Below are 14,031 nucleotides of genomic sequence, written 5' to 3' on the forward strand. Positions count from 1 at the left end.
TGTGCCTGTGTGAGGGGAACCGACTGTCCAGAGGTCCCCGATGGTCCGGGCTGGTCATCGGTGTCCAGGTCGACAGAGCTGCTGTCATCGCTGACGGCCTCTTGGGTGGGGGGTGTGGATAATTCTGGCCCCTCCGCCGCGGTGTGTTGACGGTCGGGTCCTGCAGGGGTATAGAGGTATGGTTATAGTTTCAATGTGTGGCATATGGGTGTATCTGTGGGTTCTCGTGTCCCCAAGTGCTGGCATTCGTGTGTGGGGGCTTTGGTGAGGGTGGCTTGTGGGGGGGATGTGTATATGCATTGGGCATGCTTTGGTGATGGGTGTCCATGCTTAGTGGACGCATGCAGGCCTAGGTTTTGGGATGTGTGGGTTGTGATGGTGAGACATTGGCGGGGAATAGGTGTGCTGGGGGTGGGGGTGAGGATGGTGGTGGGGGTGAGGATGGTGGTGGGGGTGAGGGTGGGGGTGAGGATGGGGGTGGGGGTGAGGGTGGGGTTCGAGGATGGGGGTGAGGGTTGGGGTATGATTTGGCATGCAGGTGGGGGGGAAGCAGTATTGAAGCTTCAACTTACCAGTATCCATTCCTCCGCCGACTCCTGCGAGGCCGTCAGGATGCAGGATGTTCAAGACTTCCTCCTCCCATGATGTGAATTGTGGGGGTTGAGGTGGGGGTCCTCCGCCAGTCTTCTGCACGGCGATGTTGTGCCTGGATACCATGGAACGCACCTTCCCCCGTAGGTCGTTCCATCGCTTCCTGATGTCTTCCCGATTTCTGGGGTGCTGTCCCACTGCGTTCACCCTGTCGACAATCCTCTGCCATAGCTCCGTCCTCCGGGCAATGCTAGTGTATTGTATCTGTGTGCCGAACAGCTGGGGCTCTACCCGAACGATTTCCTCCACCATGACCCTGAGTTCTTCGTCTGTGAAGCGGGGTTGTCTTTGGGGTGCCATGGGGTGGTGTGTATGATGTGTGGGGTGGAGTATGTGTATTTAAGTGAGTTGAGTGTGGTGGTGTGTGTTGTTTTGTGTGTGGATAGTGTGTGGGTGATGGTGTTGAGTGGCTGTGGCTGTTATTTTTTGGATGCTGGTGTCTCGCTCTTGCCTTCTTTACGAATTTTTTAGCGTAGGGGTTTGTGGGTGATGTGGGTGGGCGTTTTATATTGTATTGTGTGTGTGGGAGTGGTGTGTGTATGTGTATCAGGTGTGTGGGATTCAAATCGTCCAATGTGGCTGGGTTTTGTTCGTTTGTGTGTATTCTGACCGCGGCGGTGTGTCCCGCCAATGGAATACCGCGTTTGAATGACCGCCGCGTGGATTCGTGGGTCGTAATGGCATGGGCGTATTTCTGTTGGCGTGACGGTGGAGGTTTTGTCACCTCCACCTTTCCGCCGACCGCTGGTCTGGCGGTCTGTTGTGGCGGTCGGATTTTCGGAGGTTTGCCTTCTGCGGGTCAGAATGACCGTGGCGGGTTTCCGCGACCGCGGCGGGATTATGGAGGATTTCTGACCGGCGGTAGGCGCCTTTTACCGCCGAGGTCAGAATGACCACCATAGTCAATCGCAGATTTCTTTTAATGAAAAGTGATTTATTGAGTCGCCAAAGTATCGTAACCAAGAAAATACAAACTGAGAAAAGGGGCACAGAGTCCTGGGGTGAACAGCCATCCATTGGTCTCGTATGGAATCCCAAGACATCACCGTCCTATGTCAATGGATTCCACACGACACACCGAAGTTCCAGGTCATGTCATGATAACACGGTGACATTAGGGGGGCACTAAGTGGCAAAAGGAAAGTGGCGCTGCACTGGGTGCAGCACCACTTTCAGTAAATCAGGCCCTTAGTGTGCTGTTTTATTTTGTTTTACACTCTGGTAGGCAGTGTGAGAAATTTGCACTGCCTTCAGGTTTAACTCCAGAGCTCTTAATTGTGACCAGTTAAGAACACTGTTTAAAATGGACCATGTTTGAGAGTTTTGGGATTGGGTCTAAGGGCATTCCTGATCACCTCATCACTTTAAACAGGAATCAGCCACCCCTGGGATCTCAACATATTACTTTAAGAAGTCTATAAGAACAATGACTTTGCTAATCATGTTGTTGAGAGTAGGAAGAAAGCGTTATAGGTAACCGTTCAGTTCATATTCTTCCTAGTAAAAGGAGGATAAATATAGACAATGCTATAAATAAACCAATGGATGTTTCAATATATCGTCCCTCACAAACAGTGAAGCTGTGAATAAAAGCGCAATTTATCACACCAGATAAAATTTGACTTCCAGACCTGCATTGTGGCAACAATGGATAGCTTGAAACCCCAGGGCTGAGTGAGTTTCCAGCTAATTTTTTGAGACTCTAAGCAGCTAATGTCCAATAAGAACTTTAAAAACACTGAGGGGCGTCTGCAGCAGCCTTAGCAAACATGTGGGTTTTTTTCATGTGAAGGGTATAGTACAGTACCTCTCAGACACTTCCCAACATGAAGCCTCAACCCCCCAAGACCCTGCCCTCTCATTACACAGTGAAATGTTTTGAAGTTGATGGGTATGGACTTCTCAAGTTTCGGAATTTATTCAGTATTATAAATTGCACCTGTTATGCATTTTTGGAAAATAACTGTATCCCAAGATGTTGTGCTACTAGTAGCTTTAGAAGCAAGCTCCCTGCGGGGACTGATAAGACAATGCACATACCTGCTGTTAGCACCAACATAACCAAGGACCCACTGGATTTCTTATGTTTCCAAAGTAAAATTCATATACTCCGCCACACAACAAGTGCAATGTGGACACATATTTTGATAACCAGAGCCATTGAGCACTCTGTGGTTTTGAGGTCGTCATATGGGCACACTCCTCCTCAGTCCTGCCACTATGGGTGTTTAGTTTTGTTTTCATATAGGATGCTATAACTTGTGTGTGGCTGTCCTATGGCTTTTTTGGAGTTCCTTCAAGTGCAGGCCACCTAATGGAGCTGTTGTGCTACAATATAGACCACAGGAGGGGTCTGAAAGAAAGGAGCCACTTTCTAGACTGCCCTCATCAATGAGGGCTGGGTGTGTAAATCATCATTCAAGCACAAAAAGTGACTTGTTAGAATAGAACTCAAAAACATCTCAAAAACTGTTTACATAATTTTTTAATTCTAAAAGAATCTCACACTAGCTGTATTCAATATGCCCAAACCAATTTCCAGACATATTCATTTTTCATTGATTACTTTCTTTAGTTTCCATAATCCATGTTATCATTAAAAATGATATATATTACATTTACAAAACATTTTCAAATCACTCCAAAACATTTCTACTCAATACAGTGATGAATCAGTAAAATAAGTCAATTATTCTGCACAACGTGCCAAACAAGTAATCTTCCTTGGCCACACTGATTACCAATTAATTGCATTTTCATAAAACTCCTCCTCCTTTTGATGAAACAAGAGCCTGAAAATGCTGTAGGGTTCAATTAATTTTATAAATTGGCAGGTAGCTCATCAAAGAGACCTATGTTGATCATACCTGAAATGAGGGACCTTTCAAAAAGTAACTCTAGTCATATACCTTTTGAGCATGCTACGGTCTTGCAAGGGGGTCTTAAGGCCTGATTAGGAGTTTGGCGGGCTGACCGTCGGCCTGCCAGACCCGTGGGGAGGATAGCGCCAGCTCCAACACCCAATTACGATGCTTCCACTGGGTTGACCAGTGGAAACCTCCATATAAGGAGGTTTCCGCTAGTCAGCTGAGTGGAAACAGTACAGCAGCATTGGCTTTGGCTCCTCTGGGAGCTGAGGCCAATGCTGTCGCACAGAGGGTGCCCCCAGCGCCCTCAGAATGTGCTCTGTTTGCCATATTTTTCTGAATATGTTTTTGGTGGCCTTCAGGCTCTGTGTACTTTACAACTGCTCACCAGTGTTAACATGCTTGTGCTTCCTCCTTAAAATATGGTAGGAGTGGTGTACACCCAAATAGCCTATTTATTTTCCTTGTAAGTCTCTAATAAATTGGTACTACACGTACCTTGTGTCTGTAAATTAAATGCCAATAGTAGGCCTACAGCACTGAATTTGCCACCCATTTGTCTCCCTTTAAACATCTTTCTGATCTGCTATTGCAACATGTGTGTGCAGTTTTTAAACTGCCATTTTGACCTGGCAAAATAAATATTTTGCCAGGCCCAAACTTTCCTTTTTCACCACTTAGGTAGGCCCTGAACAGCCCAGAGGGCAGAGTGCAGTGTATTTCAAAAGTAGGATATGTTCTTTTAAGTTTTATGTGTCCTGGTAGGGAAAAACGCCTAAATTAGATTTTCTCTACTGCAAGGACTACCTGTCCTGTAGACTAACACAGGAGTTACCTTATTACATTTAATACGCTCTCATTTCCAAATGGGAACAGGTAAGCAGTTCATGTTTGGTGTCTTTGGAATTGTAATGAATAAATCTTCTCTCATGGTTAAGCCAGAATTAAATTACAATTTCTAAAATGCCACTTTTAAAAAGTTAAAAAGTAAATATGATGGACATTATGCTGAACAATGCAAACATTCTCTCCAGTCAAAACGATCTGGGTTTAGTCCATCATTTGTTTGCTCACCACACCATCCCAGTTTGGACCCAGCCATATGCAAATCAGTCTTGACCCTGTTCCTCATGAGAACAGTCCAGCCCGGACTGCCAAGCCAGGTCATCCCTGAAACAAGCATGCTAGGACCGGTTTCAGGGTATCACCCTTCATCAGCTAGGCTATCTTGAATCCAGTGGTGATGTGAGCATGGGACCCACATCTGGGCATACCCTTTCCACTTGGGGCGAAAAACGCAAAAAGAACAGATGATGAACGGAATGCTGAACAATGCAAATATTCACCCCCAGTCACAAAGATCTGGGTTTAATCCATTGCTTTCTTGCTCCCCACGCCACTGCATAAAAAACATAAAAAGTTAGCATTTTCCTGCTTTAGCTGTTTAATGTCTTTTCCTGTTTCTGGGTCACATCTCTGGATTGAGCTGACAGTTGGGCTTTGTGTATTCCTCCTAGACAGTCAGAACAATAGAGAGCTCAGGTGTTCATGGATGGGCTATCACTGACAGATATGAAGGGTGGAGCTGAGCACGTCCCTACTTGCATTTAAATAGGCTGTGTCCTGCTTCCACACAAAGAGCTGCATATCCCCTCTGGTTAGTCTGGAACCAGAACCGGGAAGGCAGGATTCCTAGGTTCCTCAAACAGAAAGCTCTAGAAGCTTATTCCACCTTCCAGAGGAAGGGCACCAGGTATAAATGTTGTACCTCAGACACCAACTCTTCAGTACATTTCTGGGCCTGTGGATACTGCGCCAGGAGAAGGACTGCTGTGATGCTGAAAGGACTGCCCCTCTGCTGGAATGCTGGTCCAAGGGAAAGACAGATGCCCTGCTGTGCTGACCTGCTGCCCTCTTGCCTGGGTGTGAAGGACAGGACCTACATCTGCAGAACCCAGGACCGAGAGAGACTCCAAGGGCCCCTAATTATTCTCCTGACTAGAGCTTCAGGAACAGAAGGCTCCAATGACCTTGAACCTAGCACCTGGACTCTGCCATCTGTGAGGCCTACCCTGACAAGTCAGGGGTCACACCAGTCCTGGACCCTTGGAAGTGAGCCTGAAGGTTCTCTGCCAGCCCATCTGTGGATCCAGCAGAACCACTGCATCTCCTCCGTTCCGCAGCTCAAATCCATACAGAACCAAAGCATCGCATTTGCTGCAAGAGTTCTCCCAATGCAAGGGTTTCCTCACTGACCCCATAGCCACATCGGAACTGCAGCCTGTGTAAAGCTTTCCCAACACAAGCCCTCACTTCACTCATAAATCACAGCCTTGACAATGCTGTAAGTTCTCAGGTCACAGTCTCACAGCACCTCAGACTCGACATTCTCACTTCAACTGTGTGATGCATCCCCAACAATGGACTTTACATCACAAGCTCTTGTCTACAGGAACCTTGAAACTGATGCAGGACCTCGGAACTGGTGCCACATCCGCAGCACAGAACCTCTGCAAACAAGACCAAAGGTACTTTGTTCAGCAGGCAAACTGGCACCCTGTAGCCAGTGCGCACTCCATCGTGGTCAGCCTGAACTTGTAACTTTGTCCCTATCCGGTGCAACTAGATATCCAAAGTTGGAGCTTCGTACTTTTAGGTGCTATTTTCAATTAAATCTTTAAACTTGCATATCCCCAGTTCTACAGTTTTGATTTTTCTTTTTTTGGTCTTTCATAATCTAGTTTTCGTATATAGTGTAGGTTCCTTTTGTGGTGTGTTTTCATAGTGTTACAATTTGAAGTGTTATCCAAATACTTTACACATTGCCTCTGTGTTACCTACCTAACCGAGGGTTAAACACAGGTTTATTCAGGATTTGGCTGTGACTTCACCCTAACAATGATTGTGGTTTCTGCTTGATTAGGGTTTCCCCCCTCAACCAGCAACCCAATTTCTTACAAAATTCTGCACTCCTGGCACTTGAGTGTTTATCTTATTTCTCTGAATCAGCTGCTCATTAGACTTCAGTCTTTTGATCCCTCTGCTGGGCCAAGCTAAGTATGTTGATGGCCAGCTGGACGATTAAAGGGCTACCACAGAAAGGTTTGGTGGAATCAGCATGTAATAATCACTTTTTTCACAACATTTGGCATGGGATGGTACATCCCAAGGAGTACTAAAACGAGCGAGGCTGGGGCTCTTCAGCCAAATACAGTAGGGCTTTGCAGTTTTGGCGGGAAAGAACCAGGCAACTGTGGCAGTTACAGACAGGACTCAGACTCTCAGGGAAGGACTTTCAACAGAATGTATTAAGTCACCATTTTGAAATGTCACAAAATGTCGTAAAGGAGGGTTGGGACAGAAAAGGGATGATGATAGAGAGATGATGGACAAAGTTGCTTACCTTCGGGAAGTTTATTTGACGTTTAAAAACCTTGGCACAAGGGAAAAGACGGATGGATTTCACAAGATCCTGAAGAAGACATATTCATTGTTTGAGGTGCAGAAACAACCTGGACTTAGTCTGGATGGGGTTCAGTGGATTCCCTTCTCCAGGGCCAATGTTACTGCCCAATTTACATCTTCTGAGGGACAGTACCTTAGGCGGACCATGGAGAAGAAGGGTTCCCTTGGAATGTCTGACGACTGAGCCTGCAAAGTGTAACTCTTATCAGATGCCTGCCTCTTGACTTCAGTTATCAGAAGATTGCCCCCCAAGTGGTCACAGAAGATATGGGACGCAAAGAGTGCCGTTATGGAGATTATTCTGCTTTGCGGTCTGCAAGATACCTCTATAGGTGGGTGCAGGCTGAGGACGACAACATGTGCTGCATAGGGGACAGGTTCTAAATATGGAGGTAAATTATGGTAAAAGACAGCGTCCAAAAGGAATATAATAATGTAGATATCAGGAGGCCTGAAGAAACCCATCCTTCTGGCTAGAGCTAGCACAAAACCAAAATTGTTTAAATAGACCCAATGGTGCTTAAAAAACACCAGACGTATAGGGGGTCATTCTGACCCTGGCGGCCGGTGCCGCCAGGGCCACTGACCACGGGAGCACCGCCAACAGGCTGGCGGTGCTCCCACGAGCATTCTGACCGCGGCGGTTCAGCCGCGGTCAGAAGCGGAAAGTCAGCGGTCTCCCGCCGACTTTCCGCTGCTCGGGGGAATCCTCCATGGCTGCGGAGCGCGCTCCGCAGCCATGGGGATTCTGACACCCCCTACCGCCATCCTGTTCCTGGCGGGTCTCTCGCCAGGAACAGGATGACGGTAGGGGGTGCCGCGGGGCCCCCGTAAGAGGGCCCCGCAAAGTATTTCAGTGTCTGCCATGCAGACACTGAAATACACGACGGGTGCAACTGCACCCGTCGCACCCCTGCAACTACGTCGGCTCAATTCTGAGCCGGCGTCCTCGTTGCAGGGGCATTTCCTCTGGGCCGGCGGGCGCTCTTTTGGAGAGCGCCCGCCGGCCCAGAGGAAATGTTAGAATGGCCGCCGCGGTCTTGTGACCGCGGTGCGGTCATTTGGCGGCGGAACCTTTGCGGACGGCCTCCGCCGTCCGCCAAGGTTAGAATCAGGCCCATAGTCTGTCCAGGAGACGAGGTCTGGCTGAATTTCGAGTAGAATCCCCCTCCCTGCTGTCAAGATGTCCCCTGCGAGAGCCCAGGGGTGCCAGGGTCATCGTAAGCAATTGTTATGTAGGAGAAGGCTGTGCAGGCCCCCATACTCCAGTGCGGAATTTGTTACTGGGGACACCTAGTTCCTAGGGGCTGGCAGTGCCAAAACAATTGCAAACAAGTGGCACAGAACCTCATGCACATTTTCTATTTCTGTGGTGCCCCAGACATGGCAGTGGCACCACCAATGGTATTGTTTTGTAGGGGCTGAATGATATACAACAATACCTCAAATGTTCTTCTAAGTCTCCAGGTGACAGGATGCATAATGTTGCCAAGCTGTGCAGCTTATTTCAAGCTTTCCTTGATCCAGTGCTTTTCTTCATAGATTTAGGAATGTGGAGATTATGTTTGGTGGGCCCTAGGGCTGTGCTGCAGCATGTTGAAACTGAAAAAAAGACTCATGCACACATTTTGTTGAAAGTGTCAATATTTGATCAATAATGACAAAAGTTAACATTGAATCTTTACATATACTGTTGGAGGTTGTAAAAATGCTTTATCAATAATGACAAAGTTACCACAAGACCCCTAAATGTAGTAACAAATGCCATTGCAATGGTTTATTGTCAATCACAATGTAAAGTGTAAGCCATTACATGTTTTAATGAGTGTCTTTGCAAGATGGTGCAGTCCTTAGAGATTTTAATAGTGTTGCTTTTGTGGATGTTGATGTATTTTTCCTTTTAGTAATGTGATGACACCCTGAGAAAGCAAGTAGGTATACATTTTGATAACTACAATCCACTATATTGTATCTATTGTAATGGATTCAGGCCTTGCTAGGGGTGTGAATAATTTGTAGGGAATCACCGTATGTATTTCCACCCACCATAATGTAGATATTTTTAAAATCAAAATGTATTGTTGAGTAGTATGTGCTTAATAAAGTATGTTTTCCTTTTAACAGTAAAAGCACTGACTGAACAATGATTCAATGGGTGTTGTTTGTTGCATATCTGCAGACTGGAGTATTAGCCCATACCACCTGCCTTGAGCAGGCCTTGGACTGCTCGGCCTTGCTTCCCTGAGAGAATCAAGTGCTATAAATGGGTACTTGGGTTCCAAAAGATGGAATACGTGTAAAGGACCCACATCCTTCTGAACCAAGGGCCACCTTTATTGCACTAACAAAACTTGATCACTTCCAACGGTTAGTTTCATAAAACTGCATGATAAACTCACTAGTGATAGCTATCCTAGCTTTCCATTCCTATAGTTGCACATCTGCAATATTGTTCTAATTCATTATGTGTCACTTCTATAAATGTGTGCTGCCAACAAGTATTTACAATGAAGAGTTTGCCCTTTTAATTTACAAAGTAAATGATTAAGGATTGAGGATACTCTGTAGTCTTCCTAAAATTGTAATAATAATACTTTATTGCATGATTATTAAAACCCTTCACAAGTCATCATATATTTGTTAAAAAGGAGTAAAATCAATGTCATCAAGCGGGCGCAGATAAATCAGAGAATGTATACAGAAATTGTAAAAAAGGTGGTTTGACTAAAACTGAAATGTATCCAAAGTGTACAGATATCGTAAGGTGACTGTGCTATTGTACTAAATGTCCTGCAATTGGAACTGTTAAGCAATGAAATAAATGCTGGGAGAACTATACAGTATAAGCAGTTCATTTTTGTTAAAAAAAAACCCTGATCTTTCGTTGTACACTCATTGTTCACCTGTAAACGGGTGCACTTTATCTTCAGACAGGAACTTGATAAGCCTGATATTTGAGATTGGATCTTGCAGGTTCTATGATGCTATAACAGCTTGTCTACATGTCTGAACAGTTAGGAGGTTACACTGTTGGCAGGGTAACCACCTGCGGTGCTCAAGTAGTACCCAACATACCTATGTAAGGCTCCTGCTCTTTTTCAGCATTTCTTTTGTGAGGGTTGAATTTGCCATTTCGGTAGGTGGTACTCCAAAGTGGAATGCATGAAATCTATTTTTATGCATCTTTGCTAATTTGCTCCCAAATTAGGCCTTTTCCCCTGAAGATAATATGGCATTAAAATCATCCATGTGTCAGAATTCCGGGACAAGGTGTCCTTATCAATGGTTTTACCCAGAGCTCAAGCTCACGTTTGCTCATTCGCTACTTTTCTGAATTCGCTTGGGCTTACTCCCAAGTTCCACACCTCACTGAATCGAAGATCATCCAAACATGCTTACGCATATCAAGCATGGGCGGCCTTGCCTCTAGAAGACTTTCTTTCACTCTATAATAAACTATTGAGCGAATATGGTGGTATTAACGCTGATTTCTTTAATTAATATTCATGTATTTTGAGTGTTGGATTTGCGTAGAAAATGTAATAACTTAGAGGAAAATAATGCACACATTTGAAAGTGTGCCCATGTAAGTGGCCACCAGTTTTCACAAAGTGTACTTATTAATGGCTGATTAATATGAAATGTTAAGCTTATGTTTGAATAAGGTGGTAATATGTCATATTAAGGGTTATGTATTAGCTTTATTAGTTCATGTCAAGCTGTATTTCTTAGGCATTTAATAAATGCCTGCTTAGAGAATTAAATTATGATTTTCCACTGTACTGTCCATGTGCTCGTAGCTAAAAGTCTTTCTCATGAGAAACTGCTTGCTAGAACTTGCTGTACTTGCTAGTGCAACATTGTTTTATGTAATGTGTGTAAAACTGACTTTCTCAGGAGAGGACAAGGGTGACTCTGATTGGAGTACAAGCGGCAACAATATTGTATTGTTACCTGACGAGCTGGATGAAGAGAACAGGACAAAAGGAGCCAATCATCGACATGTGAACCATGTACTGGTAGAAATGTAGAATTGAAGTTTTAGTTTTATTGGACAAAGTGTGAACATGTGATCCCTTGACCAGTAGGGACTTGGTAAGTAGTTTTAGGAAATCTAACTTAGCCAGACTGCAATGAGAATAAGACACCATTTGCCCATTTTCTATTTTGCTGTAAAGCCATTACTTTCTTGACCGTCTTGAGAAGAGCTTAACTTTACTGCTTGAAGACTTTGCCTTTTCTGAACTTTGATGCTGAATCCTAATGCCTTGTTGATCAGACTGATGTCCTGAGGACGAAGACTGCCACCGCTTGCTGATCCAAACTGAGGATAGGTATATTGACCACGATATTGTTTGCTATGTCTATTTGCTTTTGTTTCTAGGTAACAACCACTATTTTGATAGAGCCATAGTTAGATGTTTTTCCAAATTTTTGTTGAGTAAATTTTTTGCATGAAGAACTCACTGATAAAGTTTGCTATATGAAAAAACAGCTGATGTCTTTTCTTTGCTGAATCTAAATGTATGTAACATCATTTGCACAGTTATTCTAACTATTAATTTGCACTGTAATTTTGGAATGTGTGGTAGTTCACACCTTGATTAGATTGCGTTTCTTTGGCCACTTCGGACAGCCAGTGTTGTTTCTGTATGTTTATCAATTGATGTTAAGATTAACCTCCATTACCTTAGCATTGGTAATATAGGGAAATAAATATTCTAACGTTTACATAAAGGTGTGGTGTGCCAATTATTGACTCTTATTGATTACTAATGTTGTTGATTACTATTGATTATTGATGCTAATGATTGATTGTCTGTTATTAATCGCTATTTGTTTGGGGTTTATATGGTGGGAACATCTTAAGCGTAGTCAAAAGGTTCATCAATCTATTCGCATCCCCTTGTAAGTTTACTTATTAAGGTCAGATGCATTAACAGCGGCAATGACCAGATCTTATGACACAGCTTAAGGAATCAGCTTTTTCTAAAGGCTTATTGCTACGGACATCCAAACTCTAAGAGTTCTTTAGCTACTGATGCTGACTTTGGAAAGCAGAAGACACCTTTGTAATTTTTTGGTATCAGTGCATCTAGCTGTTTAGCCTCTTTACTCAGCATGATTTCACTTCCATAAGGCACAGCTGGTGTAACCTTTGCATGCATGACCTGCAGAATCGGATCCATGCTGGGGCCACACAGTTTTATTTAATCTTGGGTCAAAAAAGCAGCATGGGAGGCATGGGCCTTGTTTTCTATTGATATCTTCTGTTTGTTTAAAGACCCTTTTCTACCTAGCAGCACCCAAGACATTTTTATTCCAGGACCTTCGCTATGTGGGCTCTGCTCATTATTCACACGTCCAGTTTGTTCTGTCTTCTCCTGAAGATAATTATTTTAGTTTTCTCAAGACATACCTCTAGTTTATTTCTCTCTTTGTAGTCGGAGAAGGCATTTATCAATGCCTGTAGGCCCACACAGGTGCGGCTCAACAGGACAAGATCATCTGCATAAAGCAGATTTAACAGTGGCATGGACCTGAGTATCAGTGGAGTCTGAGTTGTCCTTGTCTAGCTCTCCTGTTAGGTCTGAGATTAATATGTTTAGGAGCAAAGGGGCCAAGAGACACCCTTGTTTTATGCAACCTGTAGTGGAGACTTTCCCTAATAGGATCCCACTGTGTCTCAGTTTCATCTGCAGCCAGGTTCCTGTGTCTAATGGATGTATTAGACTAAAAAGCTCCATAGGCACACTTCAGACTTTTAACTTCTCCCGCAGTCTGTTTCTGGGGACTCAGTCAAAAGCTGCCCTAAAGTCAATAAAGCACACGTACAGGAGTGAGCGTGTCTGAGATGAATATTTGATAATTATGGAGGTTGCCATGAAGTTCGAAAGGCAGCCATGATTTTAGTGGAATCCAATTTAGTTTGGGGGGGATGAGCCTGATATTGTTGGCCCTACATCCAAGATAATTTAACAATAACATTGCAAAATATTTGTCGTTGATGCCAATCAGATCAATCAAACAAAAAAGTTTTGGTTCTTTTGAACCCCTGCCTTTAAAAACTGGGTGGATTATTGACCCCGACAGGAGTCAGGAATTTCTTCAACCTGCGTAAATGTTTGTATAGCACAATGAGCCTATTGGCCCATAATTTTAATTACTTTTTGAATAGGGCCTAAGGTAGCTCATTTGTGCCAGGTCTGAAGCCTGTGTGTGATATAGCGATGATCATCACTGGAAAGTGTAAAGTATCTGATATCGTTTTGAGGTGATAAACATCTGCCATTTTGAGCTGCTAAGTATACAGCAGGCCAACACCTATGCGTTGCTGAAACAACTGCAGTGCATTCTTGTACAATTCCAGTGCCAATATAAATCCTTTTGTCCTGGCTACATCTATTAGAACTTACTTAGCTGATGTTCTCAAGCAGATCCTCAGGGGACGAAAAGTGATTAGTTAATGGAGTTATCAAAGCCTGCTCACTGATGTTTGCATTATCATCAGTTTCCCACGACTCGTGCTATTTTTTAGTGATCATGCTCCAGAAATTTGCGGCATTTTTATCCTTACTTGTGTTGTAAAACAAAATAATAAATCGAACATGTATTTAAAGGCCTTACTGCAAACTGTGCACTTTAAAATTGTACCTACTTTGATGTCAGCCACAATGTCGTTCGACATGATATTAATTAATAAGTAATGAAAATCTATTTTATTTAGACATAAATATACTGACAAGATCATTATTAATGTGTACCAAATGATTGATGGTTTAAACTTATTATGCATGTTTAATTTCTCATGCTTAGCAGTAGTTTAAAGGCCTCACATTTTAACACGTTGTTTTAAATAAAGAATGCTAGCTTGGTAAAAAAATAATGTTTCTTCAAGCATCCTGTGTGACCTGCACACTGTGGAAAATGTATGTTCTTTGCTTGTTACAATATTCTTTCCTGAGATGAGATAATAAAGTACAAACTAAACAAAGAGCTTCACTGCTCAATGTCATGTTTTCATGTAACATCTCATTTCTGTTGTAGT

The sequence above is a fragment of the Pleurodeles waltl genome, chromosome 6 (assembly GCF_031143425.1).
Source record: "Pleurodeles waltl isolate 20211129_DDA chromosome 6, aPleWal1.hap1.20221129, whole genome shotgun sequence".
Classification (NCBI taxonomy): domain Eukaryota; kingdom Metazoa; phylum Chordata; class Amphibia; order Caudata; family Salamandridae; genus Pleurodeles; species Pleurodeles waltl.